Source organism: Cervus canadensis, chromosome 31 (genome assembly GCF_019320065.1).
Source record: "Cervus canadensis isolate Bull #8, Minnesota chromosome 31, ASM1932006v1, whole genome shotgun sequence".
In the NCBI taxonomy this organism is placed as follows: domain Eukaryota; kingdom Metazoa; phylum Chordata; class Mammalia; order Artiodactyla; family Cervidae; genus Cervus; species Cervus canadensis.
Window position 1 is genome coordinate 23,560,226 of NC_057416.1, and position 15,968 is coordinate 23,576,193.

The 15,968-nt window shown below is 39.7% G+C and overlaps 1 long non-coding RNA gene across 1 annotated transcript in view; it reads right to left on the bottom strand.

The window, feature by feature from the left end:
- Positions 1 to 991: 991 nt before the first annotated feature.
- The window catches only part of LOC122432600, an 85,154-nt gene continuing 70,177 nt past the window's right edge, over positions 992 to 15,968 (bottom strand). Inside the window, exon 3 of the long non-coding RNA XR_006266888.1 lies at positions 992 to 1,047. This is a non-coding gene — a long non-coding RNA (uncharacterized LOC122432600). The remainder of the gene's footprint in view (positions 1,048 to 15,968) is intronic.

The following is a 15,968-nucleotide window of genomic DNA, read 5'->3' on the forward strand; positions in this document are numbered from 1 at the left end:
TCTGAGAAAAAAAAAAATGGTCCCAAGGAAGGAAATAATGAAGTTAAGAGCAAAAAGAATATCATCTTCCTTATAATGAGTACCTACAACGTGTCAAGTTCTTTTCCATTTTCTAATCTCTCCAAAATTACAAACTGGTATCCTTAGGGGGTTGGTTCCAGGACGTGGGTACCAAAATCCCTTATATAAAGCCCCTTATATAAAATGGCTCAGTATTGGCATATCACCTGTACACATCCTGTTATATACTTAGATCACATTTATTTTACTTATAATATCTATTATATTTATAATATATCATAAAATATACTTTTACTATCTACTATAATATAAATGTTATATAAATAGTTGCTGGCATATGGCAAATTCTAAGTTTTGTTTTTTGGAATTTATGGAGTTTTTTTTAATATTTTTGATCAGAGTTTGGTTGAATCCACAGATGTGGAACCCGCAGATACAAGAGGGAAGATTTTTATTATTATTTCAATTTGTAAATGAGGCTACTGAGTATCAGAAAAGATGACGAATTTGTCTGAGGCTTCACAGCACTTAAGTTGTGAAAGCAATTTGAGTTTGGGTCTGTCTCACTCCAAACATTGCCCTGCTTCTGCTGTATTCCATCCACTGATATGTGTTTTCTTTAACATATCTCATTCATATAAACATACACTTAAAAAGAGACTACATGCTGGGTCATGGGGAAAAAATTATATAATGGATAAGCCTCAGAAAGACTTAATGGACAAAAAAGATAACAATATATCATATGAGATGCAGAGGTTTTAAAATAAAAGCTATACTCTATACAAATACATAATACTAGGCTTTCTATCAGATAGGAAAAAACTAAAACTTTAACAATATACTTTTTTTGGCTAAGACTGGGGAAACAGGTGCTCTCTCTCTCTTGCTCCTACATTGCTGGAAGAAATGCAAAAATGGTAAACCAATGGAGGGGAACTTAGCAATACATACCAAAATGCCATATTTATCCACCTTTTAATCAGTCCCACGATCTCACTTTATAAACTCATCCTGAAGATACACCTACAACAACACAAAAATACACAAGCATAATGTTATTCATTGTTTGTAAAGGCAAATTATTGGCAATTACTTAAATACCCAAACATAGCAAGTTGGTTAATACTATGGAACATGCACAGAGAGGAATACTATGCAGCTGGACAAAAGAATTGGGAAGATCTTTATTAACTTACATGGAATGATTTCCAGGATGTGTTGTTAAATTAAAAAAAACAAGATGCAAAAGGTTTTATATGATACAGTCAGTATCTTTTTGTGTAAGAAATGAGGGAAAATCATAAAACATACACAAATCTGAAATTTTGGGGATAAAATCACCAAAAAGATGAATCATAAAGCAGTGAAACTTGTTACTTACAAGGGATAGTGGAATGGAGTAGAAAGGCTAAAGGAAGGGCAAACATCACTGAGTATCAGTACAAACTCATCATTTCAAATATAAAAATGCATATATTTCTTAGTGTGCTCAGTTGAGTAAGACCCTTTGCAATCTCATGGACTGTAGCCCACCAGGTTCCTCTGTCTATGGGATTTTCTAGGCAAGAATATCGGAGTGGGTTGCCATTTCCTTCTCCAGTATTTCCTGGTACTGTCTGCTAAGAGGACCTAAAAGCGATCCACACATCTAGTGGCCAGATATTGGTTTAAATGCCAACCCTGCTTTGAAGGGGTTCCCATTGGCTAAATCTGGGATAATTTGAGCATCAGAATAAATAAGAACCATACTGGATAATAATCTACTGTTTAAAACTGGAATCATGAGTCCATACTGATGGTATTGATTAACTAGAGAGATAGTGAATATTAAATAGAAGGCTTCCCTGGTGGCTCGGTGGAAAAAAATCTGTCTGCCAATGCAGGAGACATGGGTTCGATCCCTGATCCAGGAGGATCCCACGTCCCATGGAGCAACTAAGCCTGCGCACCACTACTATTGAACTGGTGCTTAGAGGCCATGCTCCACAACAGAAGAAGCCACCGCAATGTGAAGCTAGCACACTGTAGCTGGAGAGGAGCCCCCGCTCGCCACAACCAGAGAAAAGCCCACACAGAATGAAGACTCAGCGCAGCCAAATCAATAAACTTTCCAAGATGTTAAGTAGGTAGGTAGTCGGTATCTATCCATCCATCTACCTACCTATCTATCTATCTATCTATATGGGGCTTCCCTTATGGCTCATATGGTAAAGAATCTGCCCGCAATGGAGGAGAATTAGGTTCGATCCCTAGATTGGGAGGATTCCCTGGAGAAGGAAATGGCAACCCACTCCAGTATTCTTGCCTGGAGAATTCTATGGATGGAGGAGCCTGGCAGGTTACAGTCCATGGGGTGGCAAGGAGTTGGACATGACTGAGTGACTTTCACTTTCACTTTTTATATATATATATTCAGGAATATATTATGGCTGGATTAAGGCTGGGTTAAGGGCTTTCCCCTCTTTATTCTCATTCTCATTCACTTTGGACAATTCTCTTAAAGTGAAACACAAGACTGCATATTCTTATTCTCATCTTCATCTTTGACCAGATAAATCTCTTCTCCTGCTGACACTTTTATATGTTGTTTTATTGTACAGTTTTATTTTGAGGTTGGTAACAAATGAAAATTTTTCTTCCCAGTTGAAGTATTATAAAAAAGAGAGAGAGAGAAACTAGAAGTGATGGTAAGTGAACACCCTCACCCAGGATTAGGCAAAGGAGAGGGCAGGCTGGTGGGGATGTTGCACTAGGAGAGCCGGTGGTTTCCTGGAGACCTCCAGACTGCAGCGGTGGCATGGAGGAGGGTGTGAGCCCAAGGCTAGAGGAGACCCCGGGTCTTCACAAGCAGCTCTTCTGTTGTTAGGGCTTTACCACTTCCTGGACTGTACCCAGGTTCATCGGGGGTCCCGTTGAGTAGGCAGACCCCAGAGCTCACCAATTCAGCTCCACAATTCATTCTGACCCACAGACCATCCTCTCTCCTCCCTAACAAAGCCCTACAATGATAATTATAATGATTTTTCCCCCCATTCTTCCTGGACTCATTTCTATTTAGTTAAAAATGCACTTCCCCAATGATTCATTTATCAGCCTGCTCCTGCATTTAATCATGCCTTCCCCATCACCCCTCCCAATGACGTGAAACTGTTATCAAACAGCACCCAGACCTCTCATACTCCCAAATGGTTGCATGGCCCTCACTCCATCTCCTTAAGTTATAGCATTAATTAAACTGTGCTTTAATTAAGTAAGCCCTATCCTCCTCTTATAACAGTCCCATTCAGGCAATTTCCTTCAAGTAATTTCCTTCATTTAGATATTATGACTCACACCTACTGGGGTTAGAGGCATATATATACTGGCACAGGGTGAGATTTTATGTTGTCTTTGGATGTTGATTAATTACCTTGGCAACCTGTGTAATTTCTACAGCTCTATAAAACCTCGATCCTTATTTTCTTCCTCCCAAACCTCTTCTGGGGAAATAGAAAAGCAAGGCCTTCTGCTGTGTTCCACCTGAAATGCAGTCAGCACACAAACCTCCAGACCTAGGGAAGAATTGATATTTACAGCCCTTGCTACTATGCACATCAGAAAACACGACAGACTGGAGGGTACCAGTTCTGAGTGCATACGGGAAGCACCACATTGTGGAATTCCTCAGATCCCTATTAAGTTACAGAAAACATGAAGCCATCAGTATAATTCTGCCCTATGTCAGCACTGGAAACAGTAAGTGCTGGTATATATTTCAGACCTGAGTGTTCTAACCAACACCATCAGGAGGCCCTCTTGCTCTGAGCTTCCTATCTCTGGAGGTTAATACAGTGGATCCCAGGCCCCAGTTAAATTCCTGCCTCACAACTGGGAGTCCAGCTGGGCATTTCTGCCCCAGTTTATTGGAGACCCACTCCAGTAACTCCAGGGCACAAGAGGACCAACCATCCTGGTTTAGCTGGGACTAAGGGGTTTTCTAGGACCTGGGACTTTCAGTACAAGAACCAGGAGAGTCCCAGGTAAGGTGGCACAGTGGGTTACCCTGAGGGCAGGTCCCTAAGGGAAGGAGCTCTGTTCTAAGGGACTGTGTCCAAAGCAGCCAAGTAGCTTCAGCTAAATTTGAATGCTTATCCACACTGAAATATATTAAACCATTAGGAACTTTGATCCTGTAGTTGGACCCCAATTACAGAAAACTGGTTTTTTTCCATTTGAAGAATGGATATTCCTTAAGCAAATAGCATCATCCCTTTTCTCAGTGGCCAGCCCATTCTGACTGAAGGACTGGCAGTAATGAGGTAAGATACCTGTTCCTGGTACCCCAGAGGAGAACTGGAAAGGTTTACATGAGGGTTGAGAGGGTCTATATTTGAGGTTATGGGGACAACACAGAGCTCTAAATCCAAGAGGACCCAGCAGGGCTGATCAAAAAAGAGACTTAGAATCCAAGATGACCACACTGGATCTACAAATCTCAAATTTAATTATAAAGAATTACTATGGGTACTTGTTATGTAATAATAGCAATAGCCAGCATATATGAAGCCTGACTGGGCTTCCCTGGTGGTGCAGTGGTAAAGAAGCCACCTGCCAACCAGGAGACCCAGGTTTGATCCCTGGGTCAGGAAGATCCTCTGGAATGGGAAGTGGCAACCCACTCCAGTACTCTTGCCTGGGAAATCCCATGGACAGTGGAGCCTGGTGGAGCTATGGCCATGGGGTCACAAGAGAATTGGACATGACTTAGCAACTAAACAACAACAAATGGCAGCCTGATTATGTACCTAGAACTGTTCCAGACACTTTAAATGGATTTACTCATTCAATCCACTCTATGAGGTGAATATTAAGGTTGTTATCACCATTTGACACATGAGACAGAGGAAGGTTAAGTAAATTTACCCCAAGATCACACAAATATTACGTGAAGGGGCAGGTCATCACCAAAGCTTGTGTTGTTAGTCATCGCTATACTCTTTCTCATGGGCTATTCTCCTTGTGTTAAAATATACCAGGATCCATCCTTACATAATGAATTTGGGGTGAGATCCAGGGATCTGCATTTAAACAATAGCTTAAATGATTCTGATGCAGGGAGAGGCAGTATCTCAGGGATGTAAGCACATCTTCAACCCAACAGGGTCTGCAAGAGCCCAGGATTCAATACCAGACATTCTGGATTTCTAGCAGCAGTTCCAGTTCTGAGCCCCACAGCTGATCTGCCCACTCTGGTGATGGACATTTCTATCCCCTTCAAGCCTGACGTGTGCATGGGGGCAGGACTACAGTGAATGATCTCAGCTAGGGCTGGCAGAGGCAGAGCTCACAGCTTCATTCAGCAGGCCATCTTCATTTTGCTTGGGGAGGAGGAATAGCAAGGCCATCGCACTAAAGTGCACTGCTGAGTGTGAGCTGCCCAACTGCCTAACGTGACCCCGGACCATGACTTTCAACCCTTGGGGAGGATGTGGTTGTCTGAGCTGAAAAGTGGTGACATGCATGAACTGTCTGAATTCTAAGAAAGAAATGCTGGCATGCTTGGCATGGTTTCCAGTGAAACAAAGAACCCAGCATCAAAGCCCACCAGTTAGGCCAGATTATGCGGTCTGAATAGTCCTACCTGGGGAAAAAAACCACAAAACTGTGAGACACTCTTTCTGTCTTCCTGGGAAGATCTAAAGGTCTCAGGAAAAGGGATGCTCTGCTTCTTGCTTTAAACAAACGATTCTCACTCCCTGCGTCTTCCCCAGCACCAGCATTTGCAAGTCAAGAAGAGCACCCTGGGGCCACTGTGGTTTTACTGATCCATCCTGGCACCCTGGCTGTGTGTGTTACACTAGCTTGGGCAAAGGCCTCCTTTGCTATGGATATTGCTAGAAGTACAGCTCGAAGCCTGTTTTCTTCCCCAGCAGTCATCACAGTATACGTTTCAGCTCCTCTTTACTATGCCTGTGTTCTGGAAGCTGAACGTCTCCAGTCGAGGAGAGCAGAGCTTGTTATTTTCCCCCAGTCGACTCTTGAGCAATCACCTTAGAGAACTGATGGAAATCGCATCAGCTTTTGCTTCTTTTCTCCTACCCTTGCTAGTGGAGACTTTTAGAGAACATGGCCACCCCCAGACAGACTGCTGCTCCTGATCAAAACTCCCCAGATCCTCTAGGCAGGGTGTGCACCTGCCAGCCAGCCGTTCGTAGAAAGTGAGAAAATGAAGCAGAATTAGCATCATATCCACATTCTTTTTTCTCCTAACAGGCTCAGCAGCTGGCTCTTCCCGCTGGGCAATTTTTTCCCTTTTTCTTTGTGATTTGCCAAAGGGGAAAAAAAAGACAGAAAGAAAAGGAAGAACAATTAGGAACATCATTTTAAGGTGTGTGCGCCTGGTGGAGCCCTTTTAAGTGACATTCTGAAGCCCTGGATCTCTGCAATCCCTGTGCCCCAGGCTGGTCTGGCCCAGATTTCTTGTTTCAATGACATCCATCCTTCAGCTTCTTCATTGTGTTCTGGTCTCTTCTCAAATGACAATACCCAGGGGATAAAACACTGCCCTTCTTTTTTCTTTTTGTCTTTATTTTAAGAGCAATTCCCTTAGTCCTTTTTTTTTTTTTAGCCATGGAAAGGAACTCCTGTTCTCATCAATGGCTCTGCTGGATGAAGCCTAACCACAGGCAGCTATGTGGACAGATCTCAAAGCTGGCAGTCTGAAATATTTTACCCATTATAGGTAAAAGTGAAAGTGTTAGTCGCTCAGTTATGCCTGACTCTGCAACCATATGGACTGTAGCCCACCAGGCTCCTCTACCCATGGGATTTTCCAGGCAAGAATACTGGACTGGTTGCCATTTTCTTCTCCAGGGATTTTCCTGACCCAGGAATCAAACCCTGGTCTCCTGCGCTGCAGGCAGATTCCTTACCGTCTGAGCCACCAGGGAAGCCCCAACTAAAAATACTCATTCTGAGGAAACCTGAACTTTCATACAAATTATGAAAATGTTTAAAGAGATTCTTAACAAAAAGGATCCTCCCAAGATTGATTCTTGTAGGTAACTGCTTACAGATTATTTACTATCATTAAAGATTGGTGGAAAATTCACTGGAGAAGAAAAATTAACTTGGAGTGAAATTTAAAGTCATCTGTCTCAATCATAAAAAAAAATTAAATCTCTCAGAAATGTAAATAAACCTTTGGGTTATAATAAAAACCTGTGCTGAAACAGCATTTTGTATACAAAATTTAAGCCATATTTTTGTTTTTTAAAAGCTTGATTCTAATGGAATTTGATTAATCAAATGATTAAATCAAAGGCTCATTTGTAAGTACAAGCAACAAACTAGTGTGACCATCTTATTACTTTCAAATGAAGACGTAAATGCAAATTAGCTCATTATCAGGCGGAAGGAGAAAAGAACGCTCTCTGTTTGGCAAAAGGCAGCTACAGAAAGAACCATGCAAGAGTTCCATTTTTTTTCTCCTAAACTCCTTGATAATCTAATAAATGAAAAATAGTACTTTATTGTTCTAATATGTATTTCTCCATCCATGACAGAAACAAATATTTTCATGTGTTTATAGTCCTTCAGATTTTCTCCTTTGTCAGTAGTCTTAAATTATTATTATGGCTGTCTTTTTAAACTTGTTTATAGGAGTCATTTCTATACTGTAGGTCTATGCTGTCCATTGCAGTAGTTACAAACCACGTGTGACTATTGAACACCTGTGGTTAATTTGAATTGAGATATGCTCTAAGTGTAAAATAGACACTGGGTTTCAAAAACCTAGGACAAAAAAACCCTGGATCTGAATGAAGTGAAAAACACCAAAACATAGAAAAAGATTCAACTATATACCATCTATAAGATATTCTCTTTAGATTTAAGGACACACATAGGTTAAAAATGAAAGGATAGAAAAAGGCATTGAGCACATGTTAACCAAAAGAGAGCAGGGGTAGTCATACTTCAACAAATAGAATATATCAGAAACTGTCACAAGAGACAAAGAAGGACATTATATAATAACAGGATCAGTTCACCTGGAAGAGATAACAATTATAAATATATACATATATATATATATATGTATATATATATGTCTATATCAGAGCACTGAAATATAGGAAGCAAACACTGACAGAGGGAGAAAAAGGCAGCAATACAAAAATAGTAGGGTATTTCAACACCCCCACTTTCCATAATGTATAAAACATTCATACAGAAGATCAATAAGGAAACAGAGAACAACACTATACTGAATAGACCTAACAAACATATATAGAAAAAGCAATCCTAAAATTCATATGAAATCATAAAAGACCTCAAATAGCCAAAACAACCTCGAAAAGGAAGGACAAAGCTGGAATCCTAATGCTTCCTGACTTCAGAATATATTACAGAGCTACAGTAATCAGAGCATATGGTACTAACATAAAATAGAGATATAGAACCATGAAACAGAATAGACAGCCCAGAGATAAACCCATACGTATACGATCAAACGATCTTCAACAAGGATGCAAAGACAGTATAATGAGGAAAGGATAATCTCTTCAACAAATGGTGTTGGGAAAACTGAATGTCCACATGTAAAAGAATGAAATTGGATCCTTAGACCATACCAAAAATCAACTCAAACGAATTAAGAACTTAAACATAAGACCTGAAGCTATAAAACTCCTGAAATAAAACAAAGGGATACATTTTCCTAATCCTGTTCTTTGGTATGATTCTTTGATATGGCAGCAAAACCGGAGAGAGAGAGAGAAACAGAGAGACGGAGGGAAGGAGGGAGGGAGGGAGAGAGGCTACACCAGACTGAAAACTTCTGTGCATCAAAGGAAACAACAACAGAGGGAAAATGCAAGGCAACCTACAGGGTGGGGAAAAAGTGCTTGCAGATCATATACCAGATAAGGGGTTAGTAGTCAAAATACAGAAGGAATTTCTTCAGTTCAATAGCAAAAAAACAAATAAGCTGATTTTAAAAGTGGGCAAAAGACTTGATTAGACATTTCTCCAAAGGAGACATACAAATTGACCAACAGGTATGTGAAAAGATGCTTAATATCACTAATCATCAGGGAAATGTAAATCAAAACCATAAGAGATATCACCACACATTGGTTAAAATGTCCATTCATCCAAACAAACAAACACACAAACTCAACCTGAAAATAACAAGTGTTTGGAAATTGGAACTCCTGTGCACTGTTGCTGGGAATGTAAATTGGTACAACCACCAGGGAAAACAACATGAAGATTTCTCAAAATATTGAATGCAGAAATTCCATTTGATCCCACCTCTGGGTATTAATAAAAAAATTGAAAACAGGATCTTGAAGACATAGATACTTGCATTCCAGAGCTCACTGCAGAATTAGTCTATTTAAGAGGTGGAAACAAGCTAAATGTCCATCGATAGAAGCAAACTGTTTGCTTCTAAATTAAATATTATTCAGCCTTTTTAAAAAGGGAACTCCTGTCATCTTACAGCATGGATGAATCCTGAGAACATTATGCTAAATGAAATAAGCCAGTCACAGAAGAACGAATACTGCATGATTCTATTTATATGAGGTATCTAAAGTAGTCAAACTCACAGAAGCAGAAAGTGGAATAGAAGTTGCCAGGGGCTGGAAGGAGAGGGAAATGAGGAGTTACTGCTCAATGAATACAGCGTTTCCATCATGCAAGATAAAATTTTTGATTGATATAGTCAAATTTTTAAAGATCACTTTAGGGCTTATGCTTTTAGTATTATTCCCTGTATTCACCTTTATAACAATATTCTATATTTTATCCCAATAGTCTTAATTTTATTTTTTCTCTTATTTAAACGTTATTCCAACTGGAATCGTGTGTGTGTGTGTGTGTGTGTGTGTGTGTATGTGATATGAGGTTTGGCTGACATTTTTTTTAGTTTTGAAGACCAGTTGTCCCTATATCATTTATTAAACAATGCATCCTTTCCTCCATTAATTGTAAAACCATCTCTATGCTAAATCAGGTTTCTGTGGTATGCAGGGATGTATTTCTAAGCTCTTTATTTTCTATCACTGATCTATCTATTACCCCTATGCCACACTGTTTCAATTGCTATGGCTTCATACTATATCTTATCTCCTGTAAGAAACTCCCTGCCACCCTCCTTGTTCCTTATTATCAGTTGCTGTTAGAACTTTCCAGTTTCAAGGTTGGCTCCTCTGAAGCCCTGCAGAGGATATGTGCTGAACAGTCAGGCAGCTGACTGTCCTCTGGACCCTCCCCAAGTGAAAAATCAGCCAAAGATTTGTCTTTACAGTCAAATCAATAAAATGACAATAATGAACACATCTGTATTATGAAGCATGGAATGATATGATTACGATGATGTTGATGACATCTCTCATTTGCATAGTAAATATAGTATAAAATGGAATCTTATACATTTCATCTCACTTGATTTCTACAGCAATTGTGTTGACAAGATATGAATTATTATCCCCATTTCATAGGTGAGAAAATGGAACTCATACAGACTGAGTAAAATCATGGAGTACACATAGGATTCAGAAATGTTGACCCATTACTTTTCCCAGTGTATTTTGGAACCCATTAATAAAAATGTAAATGATTTCCATTGGAAAATACCATCATAACCCTCTTCGGTGACTTGAATAATATGACATACACACACTTCAACTGACAGCTGTATTCCTGAATTCCCCCGTGTGTTCAGTTCAATTCAATTAAATCCAGAAAACATTTGTTTTCTTCTCTTCTCCCAGTTACATCATTTTCTTATGGAAGTGATACCTTGGAGATGTCCAGTCCTGATGTTTTTACATTCTTATTATCTGACGCTTTTCTTGGCTTCCTCAAACACATCTGGGGCTAACAGCAGCACTTACTTCATCCAAATATGCTTGATGTACCCAACTCTCTACCAGTTGGGGAAGGAAGGAATGTTTAAGGCTATAAAATAGCCTTAAACTACTAATGTTAAATTCACTACTCTATATTAGTGCCAGCAACATTCTCATGCCCAAATATCCAAGACCCCCAGAGTTACATGTTCAACTGGGCATAAAATACATCAGTCAGGTTTATATTTGACTGTAAGTAACAGAAAATTTTACTACAATGATGTAGGCAAACAGAGGTTGACTTTTTCTTTTTTCACATTCCAAGACATCTTGAGTAAGGCAGGCAGGTCTAGACAGACACTGAAAGATGCCATCAAGGAACCAGGCTGTTTCTGCCATTCTGCTCCACCTGCTGGTCACAAGATGGCTGCTGCATCTACAAGCATCATGCCCACACTCTAGAGGAAATACAAAGCATCATTAGCCATCTCTTTTGTTTTTTATTTGTTTCTGTTTTTTTGATAAAAATAATCTTTCCTAGAAATTTCCTATAATTCCCTTTAGGTTTCAAGATTTCATAAGCCAGAGTTAGTTTAACTGGCAGCTCTTCTCAGCAAGAAATGCAAAAATTGGGGAAATTGGGGCAGAGGTTTGTCATGACTGATCATGATCAGATACAATCCATCACCTAAGGCTGGACTCATGGCTTCTCTAAACAAAACCAAGGTTTGTTTATAGTAATGGAGGTGGCCCCACATGAATCAAACATTATGTGGTGATGGTAATAGAGACCCAAATCCAAAGAAATGAGGAAAAGAAGGGAGGTAGCCCCACTCCCAAATGTGGGATGAGAAGGTTGCTTTTACCTATTCTTGAACCGAGTCAAATAGAGAAAAGATTTCAAAACTTTGATTTGGTCAATAAGAACACTTTTGGGCATGCCCATATTTTTTCTTTTTCTTTTAATATTTTAGTTAATTTATTTATTTGGCTGTGTTGGGTGTTAGTTATGTCATGCAGGATCTTTTCAACGTGGTGCACAGACTCTCTAATTGTGGCCCACAGGCTCAGAAGTTATGGCATCATGATACTTAGCTGCACCAAGGCTCATGGATCTTAGTTCCCCTACCAGGGATCAAACCCATGTCCCCTGTATTGCAAGGCAGATTCTCTACCACTGAACAACCAGGGAAGTTCCTGTGTAAGCCCATATTTTAAAAATAGATTTTATTGTCTGTAAAAAGCTTTGGAACCCTAAAATCTCACAAGGCACAGAGGACTACAATGGGGCTTATCCCAGACAGGATGCGTTCTGAAGAGCAATAGACCCGGCCTAGGATGGCAGCGCCAGCCAGCATCATGCTACCAAGAGGCTTATGATGATTCAAATTACTAAAATGTCTGGGAGTCACTTTCATTATCTTTACTGACTATTAATTTTAGTGGCAAAATGAAATAATTAAGCAACAGGAAGTCTGGAGCACATAGCTCTCCCATTACTGATGAAAGAAAATCAGTGGTGCAAAGAGAAATTTAAGAAGTCTAGGGTTCTTTCATATGAACCAAGGTGGTGTGGAACTAAGACTATGGTGAGAAAAATGCTGAGTCACTGAATTCATTAGCAAGGTTAACGTTCCATATGGCATTCAAGCTATTGCTTTACAAATTATTTAAGATAATTAATAGAAAATGTGCTACAACAATGAGCAGCATTTTAGTAGCTTCTTTGCCAATATGCATTACAAACAGCACTAATTTAATATTCCCATTTTTTTGTTTGCTTGTTCTGCTCCTTGAAAAGTACTTTGCCAGGAGTTTGTCTATATTTAACATCATCGCCTGTTGACTTTGTCAAAGTTAACAGAACTGTAATTTGCCTCTCAGTCACTGTCTTAGAGAACACTAAAATGGGAAGATTCCCACCAGTGTTTTTCAATTGAGAAACGGTTACAATTTTGGTCAGACTATGCATTCTTGTGGTGGGGGACTGACTCCCATATTGCATGGAATTTTTATCATCCCTGGTCTCAGGACACTAAATGCCAATGTCATTTGGATGACCCCATACACTCCCACTCATTCCCAAAGATCCCCTAAGAACACAGTTAAGCCACAAACTGAGATCCAGGGGGCATCTTAAATTTACAGAGTCCAAAGTAAGATGCACAGGAGCCCAGATCATATATTGATTAGTGGTAGACACGGTAACTGGAACCCAGGACTAGAACTCTGACTCTGGGGAGCTTCACACAACAACAGGCTTTTTCTGCCATCTAAAAGAAAGTTAATGTTCTCTTTTGTGCATAATAGCTATTTAATAATATTTGCTGAATAACTGAGAATCCAATTTCATCAAAGCCAATGCTATTCATTAACTGGTGGTCATCTATGAAAAATGGCATCCTTAATAAATAAATAAGGAAAGGTATTTTGCATTTGGGCTCCAGCCAAATATTAACTGCAGAGGCTTTGCATTGCCTACAGGGTCAGACAAAGAGCAAGAACAAGGTTGTTGTATATAGAAGTTTGATGCCAAGGCAAAGTCAGTGATTCTATAAGCAAGGCAGTTGGGGGTCCAGAGAAACATTTTGTGCAATACCATGTATATGGACTCTGAGAAAAGGATTCAGAGATATTTTCAGGAATACTTTCCCTGAAATTATTTTCAGGGAAAATACTTTACCTTTCGCCAAATAAATTTTTATTTCTTAATATTTCACTTCCTTGACCTGGCCTTCCACCTTTATCATTAAAATGAACGCTAAATACTTTCCTTCACTAAATACTTAACAGTATTCTTTTTGCCTTTGGGAATACCAGATCACCTTACCTGCCTCCTGAGAAATGTGTATGCAGGTCAAGAAACAACACTTAGAACTGGACATGGAACAACAGACCGGTTCCAAATTGGGAAAGGAGTATGCCAAGGTTGTATATTGTCACTCTGCTTATTTAACTTGTATGCAGAGTATATCATGAGAAATGCTGGGCTGGATGAAGCACAAGCTGGAATCAAGATTGCCAGGAGAAATATCAATAACCTCAGATATACAGATGACACCACCCTTATGGCAGAAAGTGAAGAAGAACTAAAGAGCCTCTTGATGAAAGTGAAAGAGGAGAGTGAAAAAGTTGGCTTAAATCTCAACATTCAGAAAACTAAGATCATGGCATCCAGTGCCATCACTTCATGGCAAATAGATGGGGAAACAATGGAAACAGTGAGAGACTTTATTTTTTGGAGCTCCAAAATCACTGCAGATGGTGACTGCAGCCATGAAATTAAAAGATGCTTGATCCTTGGAAGAAAAACTATGACAAACCTAGACAGTGTATTAAAAAACAGAGACGTTACTTTGCCAACAAAGGTCCATCTAGTCAAAGCTATGGTTTTTCCAGTAGTCATGTATGGATGTGAGAGTTGGACTATAAAGAAAGCTGAGTGCCGAAGAATTGATGCTTTTGAACTGTGGTGCTGGAGAAGACTCTTGAGAGAGTCCCTTGGCCTAAGGAGATCCAACCAGTCCATCCTAAAGGAAATCAGTCCTGAATATTCATTGGAAAGATGCTGAAGCTGAAACTCCAATGCTTTGGCCACCTGAAGTGAAGAACTAACTCACTGGAAAAGATGCTGATGCTGGGAAAGATTGAAGGCAGGAGGAGAAGGGGACAACAGAGGATGAGACAGTTGGATGGCATCACCGACTCAATGGACATGAGTTTGAGCAAGGTTAGGGAGTTGGTGATGGACAGGGAAGCCTGGTGTGCTTTAGTCCTTGGGGCTGTAAGGAGTTGGACACAACTCAGCAACTGAACTGATTCTTTTTGCTCTCCTTGCTGGTCACAAATGTACACATTCTATTTATCACTTAGTCATTCCACAAAAGTGGGTGCAAGAATAGCCACAATGTGACAGGCATTATGCTCAATGTTAGAATACAGCTGAAATATGTAGGTTGCAGAAACGTTAGAACAGATGAGCGGCTTTGGAAAACCAGGTTCACATTCCAACGAGGCCACTTGAAAGCTCCTTAGCTTGCTCATATTACAACTCTGAGCCTCAGTTTTCTCATTTCTAAAAGTGAAAAAACACCTATGCTCTAGGTTAGTATAGGAATTAAATATAAATTATGTGAAAATTCTAAGCACATTGCCTGGGACAAAGTTTCTTTTTGCTTCTGAACGTTTTGTCACTTTAACGTTATTTGTCACTCTAACAGGGACAGTGACGTTTTGTCACTGTAATTTTGCCACTGCCCTCAGCTAAGACTTTGAGTGAGCTGCAAAAACACACGGCTTCCTCATCTGTCAAGTGCTTATCAACAGGTTAACAAGGGGATTCATTCACAGGGATATTATGAGGTTTGAGAGACTTGACAGAAAAGAAGAAATTCACATGGATCTTAATCTAATTTTTAAACTTAATTGAAATTTTAAGTGCACCTAGTAATATATTTAACTTATTTCAGATTCACAGCATTGAGTATAGAATCAGAATATCTGATAATGGTATATGCTTTGCATTAATTTTAAAGAACTAATTCTTACATACTTTGGGCTAAAATGATTATATTCTCATAAAGCTACTTATATCACTACCACCTTTAATCACACATAGAAAGAGTTCTCTCTTGTTTTTTTATAATAAGCCCCCAAATATACATATATATATATATATATATCTCAATTCTGTTTTAAGACTCTATGATATCACAGTGATCAATATAATTATCCTGTAGTGAATGCAAATATTACTGACCCCATATCTAATAGCAGGCCTGACTCAGGTTATGAAGGATCAATTCTTCCCACTTAGTGCGGCTAACTCCTATTTGTGAGTGAGTGAAGTCGCTCAGTCGTGTCCAACTCTTTGCAACCCCATGGACTGCAGTCCACCAGGCTCTCCGTCCACGGGATTTTCCAGGCAAGAGTACTGGAGTGGGTTGCCATTTCCTTCTCCAGGGGATCTTCCTGACCCAGGGATCGAACCCGGGGCTCCCAAATTGTAGGCAGACACTTTTACCGTCTGAGCCACCAGGAGTTACCTCCCAAGATTTTGACCCTGGGATACCCTCTCTGGGCAGCTCCCAGCCACTACCAATCCAC